The sequence below is a fragment of the Phoca vitulina genome, unplaced genomic scaffold (genome assembly GCF_004348235.1).
Source record: "Phoca vitulina isolate PV1807 unplaced genomic scaffold, GSC_HSeal_1.0 scaffold6, whole genome shotgun sequence".
NCBI classification, from domain to species: domain Eukaryota; kingdom Metazoa; phylum Chordata; class Mammalia; order Carnivora; family Phocidae; genus Phoca; species Phoca vitulina.
The window spans coordinates 40,761,312-40,780,360 of record NW_022589709.1 but is presented as its reverse complement, the minus strand read 5'-3'; the positions used below and the strand labels follow the sequence as shown (position 1 = coordinate 40,780,360).

The 19,049-nt window shown below is 35.6% G+C and overlaps 1 long non-coding RNA gene across 4 annotated transcripts in view; it reads left to right on the top strand.

The window, feature by feature from the left end:
• The window catches only part of LOC116632254, a 430,473-nt gene that overhangs the window by 238,339 nt on the left and 173,085 nt on the right, over window positions 1-19,049 (top strand). For 2 of the 4 annotated variants that reach the window (XR_004299377.1, XR_004299379.1), the window contains one exon: window positions 10,661-10,755. The exons of the other annotated variants lie outside the window; for them this stretch is intronic. This is a non-coding gene — a long non-coding RNA (uncharacterized LOC116632254). The remainder of the gene's footprint in view (window positions 1-10,660; window positions 10,756-19,049) is intronic. 4 annotated transcript variants of the gene reach the window in all.

The following is a 19,049-nucleotide window of genomic DNA, read 5'->3' as shown; positions in this document are numbered from 1 at the left end:
ATAGTTGTCAGCTATGGTGTTCTTCTGAACTGTAGTTGTGGTCAAAAAGATCAACCAGCAAAGATATGAAACCTTGGACAAACCACTCAGATAATTTTTCAATTAAGAAGCATAAGACCCCCAAATCCCATTTTAATTGAGAAACTGCCAGGGTAAGTAAAATCTTCCCCCTTGTCCCATCAAAAACTCAGGGTAAGTGGGAAAATATTAATGAGGTGTTAGCAAGAAGATTGGTGGAATAAAAACAACAAAACTAGGTGAAACAGATAAAGATGGAAAGACAGCTGTAGGTATCTTCCTAATCTTTGTTGTCTATTTTACTATGAAATGGAACTTTTCCTATTGTTTTTGTTTTAAAAAGTAACAACAACAGTTTCAGTGCTAGTCTTAACATGATTGTATTATAATCAGCAGGGTTTTAAAAATTGTCTCAAAGGTTAATCTTGGTGATCATCACATTATACTCACTCTTATTCTTATCAGTTATATTTAGTGGCAGATTGCAAGCTTTCCTTATTATCTTGTTAAATCAAGAGGTGAAAGCCTTTCAAGGCTTCTCTTTTTAAACATCTTTTATTAATGCTAATATGCCAGATGGGAAAAATTAAAATGGTTCTGTTCTTTATGCTGCCACTACCCACAATTTTACCACATCATTTGCTGGTTAAGGAAGCATACGAAAATGATAGGTAGAGCACACAGTTGTAAAAGTTCAGAAATGATGGAATTTCTTGTCTAAGAAAAACCTTTCTTCATTTGACTAGAAAAAAAATGCCATCACTCTCTGAACATACCTAAGGAACATTGATAAAGATGGAATTAATATACTTGGAACTCATATGCAGTATAATATTTCCTAGTTACTCATGTTTGCTTCACTCTTAGATTGCAGCCAAACCCCGACAAAATGATTCTACAAGAACAATCCCTCTTGGTCCATTGGTTTAATTGTCCAGAGCAACTAAGTTCATTTAAATGTTGCTTCTTTCCCATTTCCTCATCTTTTGGGAAATCAGTGGCTCTAGTGAATGCCTACTTACTCTTCTTACAGGTCTTTGGAAATATGTACAAAATGTTTCAGCAGGTTAGACCCATCTGTCTAGGAGACTATTTTCAAGTCTTCAAACTTCCCAGAGACAAACCCAGATAAGCGGTGGATTCTAAGCATTTCATGGAGTCTCAGTGGTTATTCCACTTGGTCTTTTAAGATCTTTTAAGGTTTGACAAGCAATACTGAGATGTGCATGAAAAGTGGTTTTATAATAGGGAAAAGCTTGAATTGTCTCTAACTTTTGCTTAAGTTCAGTCATTTAAAACTTAAGTTTATAATATTTAATAAGAACTGAATGTACTTTGAAGCCAGTTATTTTCTACTCACCCCCTAACCGATAAAGTCTTTCTGGCTGAGAATTCTGGGTCCAGGAAAGGTCCAGCACTGTTCTGTTCTTTATGGGGAAAAATTGCTTTTAGTGGAATTCCTGGTATGAGTTAAAAGTGAGTACAGTATTTTTCTTTTATTCTTTTATTTTGCCCTTAATTCAGTGTTTTCTTCTCTCCTGACTCTGATTTGACTGCACAATTTTCTATGCATCTCTTCCTCAGTATGTCTCCCACAGTCCAGGTTTGTCCACAGATCAAAGAGCTAATGCTAAGAATTAATGGCTACATATGGTTGATACATTTGAAAATTGCCTTGGACTTTACTTGCCTGGAATGGCTTAGATCTGTAGCAGAATAGTAGATGAAAGTCAGTGTAAATTGTTGGAAAGAGAATAATATGACACTCAAAAGCACAATGAAACTAGCATCAAAATATGTATGTTCAAGGCCAGGATCTTAAATTTTAATAGTGTGCCATCTCTGGTGATTCACTTAATTTCTCTGAGCTCCAGTTTCTTTGCTGGGAGTCATTCATTCATTCATATAGCCTTGTATCCATTCACTAGAACAAATATTTTTTGAGGACGAATGATGTCTGAAACTTTATTTTCTTTATAGAATTGTTGCTGTTGATATGGGAACCACATGAAATATAAAGTATGTGTCAAATAAATGATGATCACATTGTTTCTGTAGCTTATTTAGCAAAGAAATGTATAAAGAATTCTCATATCTCTTCTGAGTAGATTTTGCCTTTGTAATGACTTTCCTACATTTAGTTAATTTTAAAGTATCAATGGTATGTTTAGGTATGCATCTGGAAGGATAACTAGGAAATCATTTCAATATATAAAGAAGAGAGTTTATTTAGAATTCAGTTTTCCATCTAATTCTGCTGCACCTTCCTATCTAATGAACAAACAAAAACAAAAATTACCTCACTATCACCACCGACATGGACGATGGCAACAACGACAGCAACACAAGAAAACAGTGTCTATTTCTTGCCAGCAGCTAGGATGAGTTATTTCCATTTTTCCATATGTACAGGTCTTTCAGAGTACATATGGAATCTAATGAATATGGAAATCACTTACCATTAATATAATTAAATGTTAAAGTAATATTGACCTTTGCATAACTGCCAAAATTTAGATTACAATGTTAGGACTTCTCTATTTAAGATATATCTGCATTTAACAAATTGTTCTCAGCAATTTGTATTTTCATAAAAACAACATATAGTGTTGTTCAACTTCTGCCCCTGTAATTTTCAGGCTGTTTTCCCATTGCCACAGTCTGCTAAACCTCTATTCCTTTTTAACAATTTCTGAGAAAGAAATCCACACAACTGCTAGAACCATAATAAGACAGAGCTGTGTAAGGCAGAGACTAGTGGTGGGAGAGACACCACGATGGCAGGGCAGCTGATTTCATTTTTAAATAGGAAAAAGGCAGCACTCAGACACCAGACCAAATAAGAAGCACATGGTCAGTAAAAGCAGAGCAGCAGACCCTGGAACTGATAGCAAGGTAGGAGTGTCCCGGATGTCAAACAGCTCTATCTTTTGGTCCACTTGGGTTTCTGTGTTTTTTTTTGTTGTTGTTTTTTTAAAATCCCTTAGAGTTACAAAAATTGCCTAAAAAGGAATTATATTTCAGTTTCTGCAATTCATTTTCAAAAACAGCAAAAGAATATATTTGCTCCATAAAAATTGTATTAGCTGGCATTCGCTAGTGCCAGTTCTGGTCTGCTAGCTATCCCAATCATATTCCATGGCTCTTCATGTTTTTATTTTAGGAGAATTCCAAAATCTGCTTGGAGAAAATATGCTCAAAGATTTATCTCACAAACATGATTTTTTTCATGTTGTTATAAAGAAGGAGAATAAAGATACATAAAAGATTACTCATGTTTGAATTGGTTAGCAAAATTATTGAAACCAATATATAGAAAAGTAGACTTTTAAGAGGAAAATTTGGCCCATAATAGCTGAATGTATTATGAGGTCTGGCTTGGTATAAAACTGCAGGGACATAATGCAAAGACTTCCTTATTTATTAGGACAGTCAAGGAAATTGGATTAAAAACTAAAATGGGGGAAGTTGACTGATAGATTGTCTTCCCATGAAAGCCTTGACCAAAAAGACCTTCATCTTATCCATAGAGAAGTTTCATTCAACCATTATATTGAGGGGCCTGCCAGGCACTATCCAAAGTGAGGTGCTTTCTCTCTGTTCTTATTTTGCCCAAGTACATTCATCTTCTGTACAATTTGGCAACCAGGAATTTGTCAATGTCAAGGAAAATACGCAGTATGAAGAGTCTGTGCAATATGAGTTTGTTTAGATCTAGGAGCATCCAACTCCATGCAGATAACCTAACACTAATAGAAAGCTTGTCAGACCCCTTACCTTTTTTGAGTCTGGAAAGTTTAAAACATCTCCCTTAATAAAGAATGAACTGTAAAGATTATGGAAATTTAATAATGAACATTTTTAATAGTACTCTACACATAGCTCCTTAGATAATATTTTTACTGCAATCAGTTAAGGTAAGTTCTACCAGAATTTACTTTCTTAATCTTTGTGTGCTGATAAAGATATACTTTCTTAATCTTTGTGTGCTGATAAAGAAACTGGGTTCCAAGACGCTCAGAGAGAGGAAATTAGTTTCTTAAGACTACAGGTGGTAAAGGATGGACCCAGGACTCAAAGCCAGAAGTTCTGATTCAAAATTCTGTGCTCACTGTTTCCCAGACTGCCGCCTTCCTTCCCAATGCATAAGGTAAAGAAACTAAGTTCATAAACAACTATTCTAAAGTTTAACTTATTTTATTAAGAAGCAGAAAGTATAGTATAGGTCTTAGAAGACTCTGGCCATAGTTTCAGGATCTAAAAATTGAATTAGCCTAGACATACTTCGGTATATCCGGATATATTCTGAGACCTCTTTGGAAATGATATTTTGATTGTAAGGGCAGGGAACACCAACTTTTGTTTCAAAAATTCTTAAGTGGCTTATGGTAAGTTTTGTGCCACAAATACATTAAATTGATGGACATATGATAAATGTGGTTCACATTACTACAAATTAAAAGTGAGTATCACTTAAAAGTAAATATGTTAATGTCAAAAATAAGATTGTTTTTATATTTTTAAATCATTTTTCATTGATTGTTGCCACCTAAAAGGTCAATTTTATAACTGAAGAAACTGTTGTTAATGAAGGCAATGAATTGTTGAATAGGAAGCCTTTTGTTGGTCTGGGTTTGAAACTGCAATTGCCCATTCTTGTGTTGTCTAAGGAGTGATTTTATCTGTGCAGTATATGTTCTTGCAAAGCAAATGGCGAAACTGAAAGGACAGTTTCCTTGTTAAAGAAGGACAAGGAAGGTTATTTCATGTATAGATTCAATTCAGTTTTTCAGAGTGACCTTGTCTCAGTGCAAAATGGAAGACTGAAATACATGCACAGTACATAGAACTGAAACCCTCTCATAACATTTCCCGCTTATGTTTCGAGTATTAAATATATGGATTTTCATAATTTCAAATGAGGCACCACATCAATTTATATTTTCAAGTGCCCTCACTACAGAATGGCTTTTATGGTAAGGACCCACCTGGTCAAACAAATGGAGTTTAGAGTTTAGACTTCTGATTATGACAATACATGTGATTTAGCTTGCTGCAAGTTAAAAAAGACAAGTCTTAATTAAGATAAAAATAGTAAATTGCCTAAATATTGAACACATGTATGAGAATATATTAAATAAATGACTAATACATGGTTTTAAAATCTGGATAAATGTTTAAAATGTTTCTTCAATTAAAGCCTGCAAAAGATATAACCTATAAATACAACTGTTGGAACTGGCTTTATTTTTTGTTACTATGAATATGATGTGTTTGATGTGCTGCTAATAGTTTATTCTGCCAACTACATTCACTTGATGAACCATATCCAGATTTTTAAATGGTGGGCAGCAGAGCAGTGGGGAGGGGTGGTGCAGAGTAGAAAGGAGACTGTCTTGCATTCCTGCCCCACCCTCCTTCCCTTTCTCCTTTCCTTCTTTCTTCTCTCCTTCCCTACTTGCTTCCTTCTTTCTTTCTAAAACCATTTATTGAGCCTTCACCATGATTTAAGTAATTTGCCGGAACCTGGTGATAAAATGGTGAGCAAGATATCCACAGTACTGCCTTTCTGGCAATGAAGAAACCAAACTGGTAAACTGGCAATTACAATTAAATGGAATAGATTCTCTGACTGGGAAGTAAAGGGTGCTTGGGGTCCCCTGGTCAATACCTTGAAGGAAGAAGAAAACCTCTTAGAGGAAATTACATGTAAGTGGAGGGCTAATTTATCATTCATCCCTCTTCTTTAAGAATTTTTTATTTCTGCAAAATTAAGATGCCACTCAAATCTTCTCCACCTTCAGTTTTATTTTCAGTGTATCCCTACACATGCCTTGGGCTCTAGCTCATATTCACAATCAGTTGCCTTCCCTAATCTTAATTCTTGTGCTTCAGTTGTATTTATTTCACCCAATTTTATGTTATAGTTTGTTTCCATGCATTTCTCCAGAGAGAAGGCAAGGATTGATTCTTATTTTCCTTTTTTGCCCTCCACTTAACAAATTCTGCTCCTCATAATAACCCAGAGTATAACATTGTGTCTAACACAGAAGTCTCTGATAGAACTAAAATGATTTATGGATTTTTTAAATTCATTCACTCAAAGAATTGATTAATTATCTACCATGTGCAGGAAAAAGAGAACAGAAGTGAACATTCATAATGAATAAACACATTTAGTAGAGAAGATCAGACATATTCCCACATAGGTTCAGTTAAAAAATTAGTTTATAACAATCCATTCTTCTGTTCAACAGCTATTTATTGAATGCCTACCGTGTGCCAGTCCCCATTGTCATAGAGCTTACATTCTAATTGGGAGATATTGACAAGTAAGCAGATAAATGAATATGATGATTTCAGGGACTGATAAAAGTACTAATAAAAAGTTGAATAATGCAATCTTGTAGAAGATGTGTCAAAGGATTATGACAGACTGAGGCATCAGGGAAGGCCTTTATGAATAGATACCATTTGATGTGAGATCTGAATGGTGAGGAGGACCCAGCTATGGGAAGATCTGTGACAAGGGAAATCAGGTGAAGGTGACAGTATGTGCGAGGAATGCATTTGACCTGTTCGAGGAAAGTAAAGAAGTCTAGTGGGGCTGATGACCTGTGTCAATGGAAGGAGTGGTTTTAGAGTAATGCTGGAAAAGAAGGAATGGGTCAGAACATTATAACATCTTACAGGTTATAATAAGGATTCTGGGTTTTATTTTAAATGCAGTGAGAAATCACTGAAGAACTTTAAATAGGTGGGTAACATGATCTGATTGACACATAAAAAAGGAAACTTAAAGTTCTGCATGAAGAATGAATTTTAGGAAGAGGAAGATGGAGGGAGGGAGCCCTGGTTCGCAGCTATTACAGTGGCCCATGAAAAAGATGATGGTGTCTTGAACAGGAAAGGTGGGAAAGGAAACAGAAATGGAAAAATTGGAGATATTCAGTGGAGGTAGATTCAGCAGGACTTCCTGATAGCTGAGTACCAAAAAGAGGGTATTGGATGAATTCATCAATGACTCTTTGTGTCATGAAGATTCAAAATAAGAGGGAGTTATGAACATTGGGGTGTGGAGTAGAAAATGGATTCTCAACCATAATAGTTCACAATACGAATCCTTAGAGGTTTAGGGTAAGCTCTTTTATTGCTTCAGTGCATCTAAGAGGAAGTATATATTTACCCTCAGTAAGGCTATGGAGGGTAATTAGGGTCTTTGCTTTTGCATAGAATTATATCAACTCAGTACTGTAAGACTTAACTCACATTTATTTAAAACTTATTAAGTGTAATTTGTACTATAAAGTAGATCTTTCAAAACATAGATTCCTTGGGAGAGAATATTTAAAGGTGGAAGTCCTTGGTGGCAAAAAGTTTAGGACACTACTACTACTACTTGGATATTTTTATGAATCAGCTAAGCCACCCCTTTTCTTTCTTTCTCATCTGATTTACTTACCAGTTGCTTTTCTCCATTCTCTTGACTTTTGTCTAAAGTAGCAAGGAATGCCAGTGACTGAATTGATCATGTGTGGATTTGGGGTAGTTCAAAACAAACAGCTTTTATAAAATAATATTTTATTATCTACATTCCAATTTCCCATATTTTCAACATTAAATCTAAAAGTTTTCTTTTAAAAATTGACCTTAGAAGCAATAGGATTCCATGGACTATAATTGAAGTATGTATGTTTTCTCCTATCAAAATTAGTATACCAGCTTTAAAGTCTTCCCACTGTATTTGTGTATTTTTCAAATGGGATGAAAATTAATGGAGGGAGGGTGCCTGGTGGCTCAGTTGTTAAGCATCTGCCTTCAGCTCAGGTCATGATCCCAGGGTCCTGGGATTGAGTCCCACGTCAGGCTCCCTGCATGGCAGGAAGCCTGCTTCTCCCTCTCCCACTCCCCCTGCTTGTGTTCCTGCTATTGCTATCTCTCTCTCTGTCAAATAAATAAATAAAATCTTAAAAAAAAAAGAAAATTAATAGAGGGGAGTGAATAGAACAACACAGTGGTGTTAGGTGGTAATGAAGATTCTGACACTGAATTCTAGTGCATGGCAACTCTGTCATCAGTTTACTATTTGATCCTATTCAAGTCACTTGAATTCTCTTTCTTCAATTTCACACTTGCAAAATGGTGCAGCAAAGAAGTCCTGATGAAATATGACAAATAATAGATCACACAAAAAAGAAAAAAAGGAAAATGAACAACTTGATGCTAAATTAGGACTTTTTATTAAAGATTGAGTGGAATTGGAACAAAGCCTTGTATTTTCTTTAACATGTTTCTCAATCATGATATTGATTTTTAATCATTTGTTTTACATTTGTTGGCTACTTACTAGGTACCAGGCACTGATGGCCTGGTACCTAGTAAGTATGAATTTAATGAGGTTTTATTCATATTTTACTAAATCCTCTTTTCTATCTAAAGAATGTCAGTTTTGCTAAGGGAATTTTCTTTATTACTAAAATAGAATAATTTTATCAACATCCATTGACTTTTTATTTGGTCTTGTTGGTCTTCTGGTACCATGATATTCTCTTATATACTGTTAGAATGATTTGAGACTGATAGGTCTTGGTCAATAGAACTTGGGATTTCTACTCAGCTAAAAAAAAAAAAAAGGATTTTTATCATTCTAAAAAAAAGAAGCAATAAAGTCTTTATTAATATATATATGATGTTAGAATATAAACAGCCATGTTGTCTTTGAAGTAGATTTCTCTCTGGACATGAAAAGGGCTATTTTTATAATGTTGGTCACAGTTCTTCTTGGAAATGTGGGTTTTTCTTGTTTATTTGAAAATAAAGAGCCCATGTTTGTGCAAACTATTCTTCAAATGCAGCAATCTTACAGATGTATTTAGGGACCTTATTTAGAAAGTCTGCAGCTTGATACTCAATTTTATTTGGATTACTGGCATTCCTTTTAACACATACTTCTGCCATGAAGTGTACTTCATTCAATGTGAGATGGGAAATAGAAACTATAAAGGCCAGTTGTTTGGAAGGAACTTGTTCATGAGGAAGCCAGGGCTTAGTAGATGATGGTCTTGGTCTGGTACTGAATTCAGAGAGAAATATGGATCCCATCAATTCAGGGCACAGCATGCTTCAGAGTAAAATGTCTACCTCATAGAAGGATCTTCATCTTTAGACTGACTCCTGTCTAAATGCAAAAACATACCCAACGTCCCCCACTTATGTGGTGCTTTAATTTTTCTAAGCAATTGTTTATTCCACAAACAGGTATTGTGGTCCTACAGTAATTGGAACATAAAGAAAAAAAAAAGGCACAGTACCTGTATTAGAAGAATGTATAATATAGTGGTGGAGATATATAAGTAAGGATAAAATATAATGACACATTATAAATTCTACTAAATAATTCTGAATAGGAAAGATGAAGAGGAAAGATGAGGATGCTACTAATTTTATCCTATATTTGCTCTTTTGTAATTTTTTGAGGTAAGTAACGGAAGCATTGCTATCTGCATTTGATCGATGAGGAAACAGCCTCTGGTTTGGGTGAAGGGCTTTGCTTGAGGTCACACAGCAGCCTGTTGGCATAGCCAGCGTTTCTGATTCCTCAGCAGGTTCTCCTTGCACTCTGCAGTAGGGGCCCAAATCACAGTTTACTATGCTGGCAGAGAATCGCTCTGCTTCCTTAACTGCTACACAGTTAATGCAAAGAAGATGTTGACAAAAGTCGGCCTGTTATGAGCTTTCTCTGATGTGAATTCAAATCACATTTTGTAGAGTATACTTCAGGTGGTCTCTGAAAAAGGCATCCTTGGGTTTTTGTATTTTTATTAAAAAGGGACTATGGTTTTCTGGATAGAAATTTAATGAGGTTTTATTCATATTTAAATATTGGGATGATTCTATTTGCTCTTATCGTAAAGGCAAATTTGAAGCATGTGGCTTTTTGGCCAAAAACAGAATAAAAAAACTCAGTTCAGTCAAATCATAGTTGGAGTCAGTAAAGAAATAAGGTAAACTGGCAAGTCTGGTTTCTGATTTTCTAGAGAGAGCACAGAGATATTTTTCATCATTTTCTAATGTAATAGTTCTTGTTGCCTCAAAAAGTTGGAAATGTATTTTCTCATTTAGTATTCTTAAAAGAGCACTTCGGATTAGGTTCTACCCCTGAAACCCCACAATGAGTATGAATGAACTTAAATTACACAATGACTATTGTAAGGACCATGTTGGAAACCTCCTGGGTACTGGCAGCCCATGCAATCCAAATTATGGAGAATATTTATTTCTAGGCTACTCTCTGACCAACTTTGAGAGTGTGAAAAGGAAGCTAATTGTTTTAGTCTTTTCTGTATTGATTATGTTGGAAGTCTAATTGAATCAGATAGACATAATATATACATAAGGTGCTGAACCACTGGGATAATGCAGTTGGACTTGTTGCAAACACTGATATAATTAAGGATTTGTTAACGCTTGTATAATAAACCTCTATTATCAAGGACTTTTAACTAAGTATTAAAAATTCACTCTCAGCTGCAACTTGCCATTCATGGTCTCAGCTAGGAAGCAATTTTCTTTTTGCAAATTTTCAAAAAAAAAAAAAGTCTTCCTCTGTAAAGCTTTGTACTGATTTTCCTTTCATAAAAAGTTTCAGGCATGGATCCTTCTTCTAAATGGAAATTTCCTGATATGAGAAGTAAAAGAGGAAACAGTTCATTTCTACATCTCGTCTTTTCTCTTCAGGTAGAAGACTTATTTTTAAAAGTATATTTGAAAAAATGTGTTTGCATTATTATTTTTAAAAGATATTTATTTATTTATTTATTTATTTGAGAGAGAGAGAGAGAGAGGGAGAGCACAGAAGGAGAGTGATAGGGAGAAGAAGCAGACACCCTGCTGAGCAGGGAGCCTGATGTGGGGCTTGATCCCAAGACCTGAGATCGTAACCTGAGCTAAAGGCAGACGCTTAACCAACTGAGCCACCCAGGCGACCCTGCATTTTTTTTTTTTTTAAATTAAAAGAGGAACTCATGCTTGTTTTAAAAGGTTAAATGAAAAGGACTTATAAAGAAAATTTTAAAAACTTGTCCTTTTCTTAACCTCACCTGCCTAGTAACTACTATTGTTACATATTCTCCTACATGTTTCCCTGTATTTATACAAACACTTACATCTTTTTTTTTCCCACTACATTTTAAAAAGTCAAATTTGTCTTATTTCTTGTAAATCCTATCCCAGTAGTGGAGTCAGATATTTTTTTCTGCCAAGACCAATAGAAGGGCTGAGCAGTACTCATTCTTCTAACCTTTCCTTTGATAAATTACTTACATATATATCATGAATTTAGAGTTGTTAAGTAATAGGAATAATAGCCTGCTATTTTGAATTATTTGCCCTTGAAAAACTTCCATCAAATCCATTCATACACCAGCTTCTTTATGTGTTGGCAGAAGAGATCCTGAGGGCTGTGTGTGGTCTGTGATGGTTGCTCAGTAATCCTACCAGCAACAGACTGATTCTGAATGCTCCATTCTCCTGCAGAGAAAAATAGCCAAGCCTCACTACCCCCTCCCTAACTTCAGTGGTTTTTACTGAACTCCATGTCCCCAAAGTATCAGTTATTTAATCACAAGATGGAAATCTTTTCTGGGTTCTCCTCTCTACTCTTTGTGTGAAGAAGGGGAAATCACAGGACCCAATTGAATGTAGGTAGAAAAAAGTCTTGTTGGAGAAGAAATATGTTTGACAAGCTCATCATTTCAAAATTTTCAGTGTTTAATTTAGTGATGCTAGAATAAATCGTAAGAGAAATAATAATACTGATCCCAACAAATGAATGCTTTGATGATTTGCTTTGATGATCTTTATGATTCATCCCTTTGATGGTTAATTTATTGTTCTACTGCTGCAGGACAAGTGTTTTCTTCTCATTCCTTCATATGAACATTAAAATACATGAAAATAGTCTCGCATATTCATAATGCTCACAAGAAAAGATATGCAATAATACATCAAAATTCTCAAATTTAGGAAAAACAAATTTGAAATTAGGATATTGGGTACCATATTAAAGCCCCAGTGGATCAATTCCTTCCTTTCCTTTTGGATAGTCATCATTTCATTTCTAGTTAATTTAGAATGGATAGAAAAATCTAGAAGAGGAAATTATATGGAGAGAGTCTGGCTGAAACAGCCACCAAATGATCATCAAGTTTTACTGAAGTAGTTCATTTAGTTAGGGAAATCCAGCTATCTTCCTCACCACCCTGTTCCTCATTTGCCTTTCTGTGACATTTTTGTGTGTGCTGAGTAGGTGAAAACTTCTATTTTTACCCTTCTTGGGTCATCTCAGAAATCGTCAGCTTTACTAAAAAGCTAGGCTTTTGAACAACTTGGCTGTCTTTAGACATATTTGGAGTAAGCACTAATAATTTACATCAGTAAATGACTAAGGAGTATCTGTTTCTGTGACATATATAGAACTTTGATGGCCTGAAAGAGTAAAAGTTTTTTTCCAGCATACTCAATGTGCATCTGAGATGAATGCCAAACAAGCTTTTCAAGTTGTGTTGGTTTGGGGAATTACTTAGGATGGGTCTGTCTTTATTCTTACAGTGTTGGTGAATGTACATTTTCCAGAGGTTTCTTACCAGTGTACTACATGTCAACTAAAATCTGCAGTCTTTCATTAGATGCTCTATTGAAAGGATTAATTTAATAATAGAGACTTAATTTAAATAGACTTGGATGTTCATACTCTTGGTGGTTGAGCTACAGAAACTTAAGAGCCTGGGTAGTTCATAGGTTTAAATAATTCTTCCTTGTGGTCAAATGCTAGTTTAATACAGATACAACTGATGAAGATGGCATAATGGGATCAGAATAAAGAATTTTACCTAGAATCACCAGGTTCTCTCTCTTTGAGATATATATTCTATAAAGACACCTTCAAATCCTTCAACATATGTAAATTTGAGTATAGACTGACATTCTATTGACAAGTTTTAACAATAAATTAAAAATAATGAAATTACATGCATTTTTCTTACTTTGTAGATGAGGCCATATTGAAAGAGTGTTATCAAGACATTGCTTTTCACATACATTCATTAGTAATTCAAAGATTTAGTAGCTGATGGTGATGTTAGTGTAATTAGCAGGAAAAAAATGGAAGAAATGCATGTTGCTATAGCAATATGTTCATCATGAATGATCTACAGCATAAACACCCAGATTAATTTACAAGATGCCAGGTAGAAAGCTGCATGGCTGACTAGGCTACTCTCAGATGCCACAGTATTTGTTTTTATTAAGTATAAACATTACAGTGGAGCTTTCAAGGTATGTGTGCTTGTCACTGTCAATCACCCAGGGGTTGCATTCCCAAAGAGTTTTCAATTCACTTTAAATTTTTAACAGATGAAGAGAAACATTTTTTTCAGAGAATTAAAAAAGTATATACCAGCACAGATGACATTTTGACACTGAAGCAAGCTTAACAATCTTCTTGTTCATGGGCAGAGTGTGTTTCTGTTTTATCTGCACACTTGCTTTTTAATACCAGAGGTATGGAGGTTGTAATGTGCAAGTGGTTTTAAAAATACTGAAATTGGAAGCCATGGTGTCAGGAAACCTCTTAAGAAAGCACTTGTGGGTATGACCATAAGCTGGATGACATTTTAGCCCACCATAGTTTAAGTTATTACTAGAGACTCAAGGCAGAAAAGGCATCCTTACCTCATTGGGCAAGGAAATGTGATATGTGGGTATATATATAGGTGTGTGTTTATGAGCAAGTCTGAAAGATACAGTTGCCAACTGCATGCTTGTTGTTGATGGTATTTTGGGTCCTGGAGCCAGACAAATGGGATGGTGCTAGGGACTCATTCCTCAGCTTGGCCAGCAAAGTGGTTCTGCAACCTTGACACAAACATAGAGCTTGCTTGTGATCTAACTTTCTCACTCTCCATTGCCTGAATAGGCCAACTCCTGAGTTGAACAAAAGTTAGAAGATGCTAGCATGGCCTGGATAGGTTAAGAGAAAGGTTCAGGGAGAGTGAAGCTACTATAGATAGTGAGGCTTGGCTGATCTCATCTGCATTCTCTTACCATTGACACTTATGGCTCACGGGGTAATTAGAGGCTATATATGACCTGTGTGGATGGTATGCAATTGATAGGATTTTTACCCATTTATTCAGCACGTGAAAATAGCAGGAAAAGCTGTGATATGGGTGGCCATTGTATTTTACTCAAAATATTGTATGAGAAGACTCAAAACATGGAGATGGCATGTTCTAGTGGGACACAGATTGTGTGGTATCCACTTGGGACCAAAGTTAAGTCACCTTATGCTTCTAGAGCACCTGATCTAAGTAAGACAGTGTCATTGTCCTTGGACGTCATATTACTAACTTGTAAGGATCTCCAGTACAGAATTCTTGATAGGGTGCCAACATGTCGAGGGCAGGACCTTCAGGGACATCAGGAAAAGTAGGACAGTTGTAGTTGTGTTTTTTCTCCAGTCTAGAGAAGGATTGGATTTCTGGGACTAACTCCCAACACCTGATTAAACCATGTATGTTATGAGATTTGGCCAACAGAATTCTTAAACTTTAAGGCAGGCCTGGTATTCACCAATACTATCCTTATGGGATTTAGCCTGGAGGCTAGAGGTTGCCAAACCCAAGTCTGGACCCTGTATTACTTAGGCTGGGTAGACAGACTCTGTGTGGAGGAAATGAACAATAAACGTTGTGTCCTTTGGGGTTCCAACAAGGAAAACAATAAACTTGCATCAGTCATGGTTCCTATAAAGGATGGGTTGCTTCAGGCTACTGCCCAAATAGAGCCTGTTGCAGGCAGTCAGCCCCTTAACAGAACGAGAGTAACTTTCTTTTCTTGCCCCATTAGGAAGTCATTTGCTGGCCACCAGTGAAGTTGGTGCTAATCTAATCAGGATGTTCTGCTTTAACTTCTGGTATGGCTTTTTGTCTGGATTGAGGAGGCAGAAAGGATTTTTTTAAAAAAATGCTACACTCCAAATTGTTTATATGGGTATAAGTGTCTGTTATTTTTCCCAATACAAATTTTTGCATCAGTAAAACTGGTTAGGTATTTAGACTTTTTATAATATTAAGGTATATAGTACAGTGCTGTTTTGCTTGGCTCAGCACAACTTTCTTAAGAACAAACAAATAATAAGAATAGGGGAGAAGTGATACCAGGTGTTTTCTGGAATTTGTGGTTTTTAAAAAATTGCTACCCACCCTTGGTTTTTAGATCCCACTTACTCTGTTCTACTTTTTCTTTTTTCCATATGATTTATTTACTGTTACTGTTTATTGTCTGTATCTCCTCAAAAGTGTGTATGCCTCCCTGACTTTTTCCAAGTGCCTAGAATTGTATACAATACATAGCTCTCAATAAATACTTGCTGAATATGTTAATGGAGATTCTATTTAGTTATTTTGTTTGTTGGGACATTTCCTTGGCCCAAATTCTGAATTTTTTTTCCTTATTTGGCTTTATTCAGCTAGAAGGTATGAAAAAGAAAATAATATTTTATATATATATATATATATATTTTTTTTTAAGACTTTATTTATTTATTTGACAGAGAGAGACACAGCGAGAGAGGGAACACAAGCAGGGGGAGTGGGAGAGGGAGAAGCAGGCTTCCCGCCAAGCAGGGAGCCCAATGTGGGGCTCGATCCCAGGACTCTGGGATCATGACCTGAGCTGAAGGCAGACGCTTAACGACTGAGCCACCCAGGCGCCCCTATTTTATATATTTTTAATTCTTTAGGGAAGTTTTACTTCAATAAGCCTTATATTTTGAATAATACTCCACTCCTGTGTTATTTTATCTGAAAATTAATAGAGAGCAAGGATAGAGTATGTATAATTATCTGACATTATTATATGTTTGAAATTGTTATGGATTATAATATGCGGAAGCTTTCTGGTTTCTTTCTAGTATACACTAACTGTAGGAATCACTGAATATTAATGAGAGAACTGCATATTTGTGTGTAACAGTGAGAATATATTATCTTCCTTCAGATGTTATCAACTAAAAATAATTATTTAACAGTCATCCATGGTTTGTTTCTTTTTGAGAATTATAAAATGAAAATGTTACTAAAGAGAAATAACATCTAAGTTCAAACCATGAGATAGTTTGTAATTAAAAATCACAGGGGTAGGGGATGGGTTAAGTAGGTGATGGGGATTAAGGAGTACATTTGTGGTGATGAGCACAGGTTGATGTATGGAAGTGTTGAATTACTATATTGTACACTTGAAACTATTATAACACTGTATGTTTACTAATTGGAATTAAAATAAAAACTTAAAAAATAATAATGGGGCAAAATAAAAAAAAAGAAATCACAGGATTGTTTTTTTCAAATTTAAAGACCTTAAATATTTTGTTTTATTTGACACACAGGGGTATGGGTTCTATATAAGTAGATTTAGAAAATTATCAATTGAGGCATGCATTTTTAAATTAAAAAACCTAAATATTATGCTTTATGATTAGTGTGCATGTGTGTGACTAAAATTGTGTTTGTGCCATGCAGTGCCCTTATATACAAGTACTGTAAATTCTTAGAGAAGATGAAATCTAAAAAACAACAAAAAAACCCAACTCTTTTTCAGATATTGAAACAGGCCCTTACACACCTCTTAATCCTCAAGGAGGTTAAAAAAACACACACTCATCAACTTGTTTCGTGAAAAAATGGGGTACATATGAAGCCAACATGTGTCTATATCAAACTCCAAGCTCTTTCCCCGAGAATGTTGCTTATCACCTACACTAGAGGTTTTTCTAATGGAGTCAACAAAACGCTCTCTGTATTATAGGAGTCATACATAACTGAATCTGTGGAATAATAGGGGGATATGCATGATTAGATTTTATTGTATATGTTCCTAAGACATCATAACAATGGAGTGAAGTACAGTCTTCAAGTATGGTCTCTATATCACTCAGTGGCCAGATAGATTTAAAGATTCTGATACAGAAGAATCGTGGATGAATTTGATTATCTATTTGGCTGAACCATATTACCAGCTCATCTATAGTACAGTCTACACTGAAACTTAACTTCCCATTCTCTCCGTTGTATCTATACTATCTTCCTAAAACAGATCTTAAAAATGTAATTGTTGGTAGATTGGTGTTAATAAAGAGCAGTGTGTGTACAGGGCCCTGCAGAGCAGCAACACTTAAGGTCTGCTATGAGGAAAGGGAGGTAGTTAAAGAGACAGAACAAAAGCATTCAGGGAATTGGGAAGAAAATCATAAGAGCACACAAGATTTGTGTCATGGAAACCAAGGAAAGGGGTGGATCAAGAAGAAAGGTGTGGTTAAGAATATCAAGTGCTGCAGAAGCCCTTGGATCAAATACTCTCTGCAGCTCTCCCAGCTGCTGTTTTATCTTATAAATTGGTGTTTAGATAATGGTATCATTTGGGGGCATTCTGAAAATGCACCAGAGATCGAAACCTCTTTAGTTTTGCATAAGTCAAAATGCTCTGCAGATAAATTTAGCAAGGTAGATGCTAGACTGGTGATGATCAGGAAGACTAGAAAATGAAGACTTTTGTGGTGTGTAACTCATTTCTGATGTCTTCATATCTATCTATATAATTTTTGGTGCAATGAGGACAAACAAGCTTTTAGAGAAAATTAGAGTTGAAATGATGACAATTATACACACATATGTAGATGTATTTATTGTGTGTATATATATATCGCCCTTAATTTGATGGAAACCAGTATTTTAATATGAAATTCTTCAAAAAATATTTTGAAGGGACCTTAAAATAGAGACAGATTTTAGGTTTTATTGTGGTAAGATGACAAACATCAACGTGCACCTGTATTTCAATGCTGTTATTATTGATCAGGTTGATTGTCCTTCAATACATTTATTAAACATTGATAACATTTTTGATGATTTTAATAATCAACACACCTTTAATGCAATATACAATATATGGAGTAGTCTTTTTATTTTCATAGTTACTTCTAGCTTGCTTTAAAAAAAATGTATTGCCTAATTGAGAAAGTGCTTGAAAGGATTCCAATGAAAACAAACCAGGTGCTCTTAAATCCCAAAGTAAAATAAATCACTTTTTAAAACTACATTCCAGAGGCGCCTGGGTGGCTCAGTCAGTTAAGCGTCTGCCTTCGGCTGAGGTCATGATCCCGGAGTCCTGGGATCGAGCCCCGCATCGGGCTCCCTGCTCCGCGGGGAGCCTGCTTCTCCCTCTGCTTCTCCCCTCCACTTGTGCTCTCTCTCTGGCTCTCTCTCTCTCTCAAATAAATAAAATCTTAAAAAAAAAACAAACAAAAAACTACATTCCAGGGCTCCTGGGTGGCTCTGTCATTAAGCGTCTGCCTTCAGCTCAGGTCATGATCCTGGGGTCCTGGGATCGAGCCCCGCATCGGGCTCCCTGCTCCGCAGGAAGCCTGCTTCTCCCTCTCCCACGCCCCCTGCTTGTGTTCCCTCTCTCGCTGTGTCTCTGTCAAATAAATAAATGAAATCTTTAAAAAAAAAAAAAAACTACATTCCATCCTTTACATAATCTAAAATGTGTAGTTTGCATCAAATAGCAGAGGAAATATTAAAATTTACTTGAGTGAGAATTTTGCTATTTGATTTGGTTGAAAACTTTTAATTTTTTGAAAAGTTGACCTTTGTTTCCAATTTCCAATGCAATTTATTTAATCTTAAGCCAAATCATAATTTCTTTATCATAAGGAACAGTAAGATTAATCTGAGTCTGAAAATCAAGCTAGAAACTTCTTAGGACTTTATTCATAAGAATTTTGGAGAAGGGGGCGTAGCTGTTGTTTCTGTTTATTAGATGTGAAAATGAGAGAAAGTCTGACCCATGAAACTATGGTAGTAGACATTAATATAGAGTCAACAAGGAGCTTTCTGTGACCATTGGATCTAAAACGTTGCCTGCTAACTCCACCCCTTGCTAGGTCACTCTCTAGGGCCTAACCCAATATT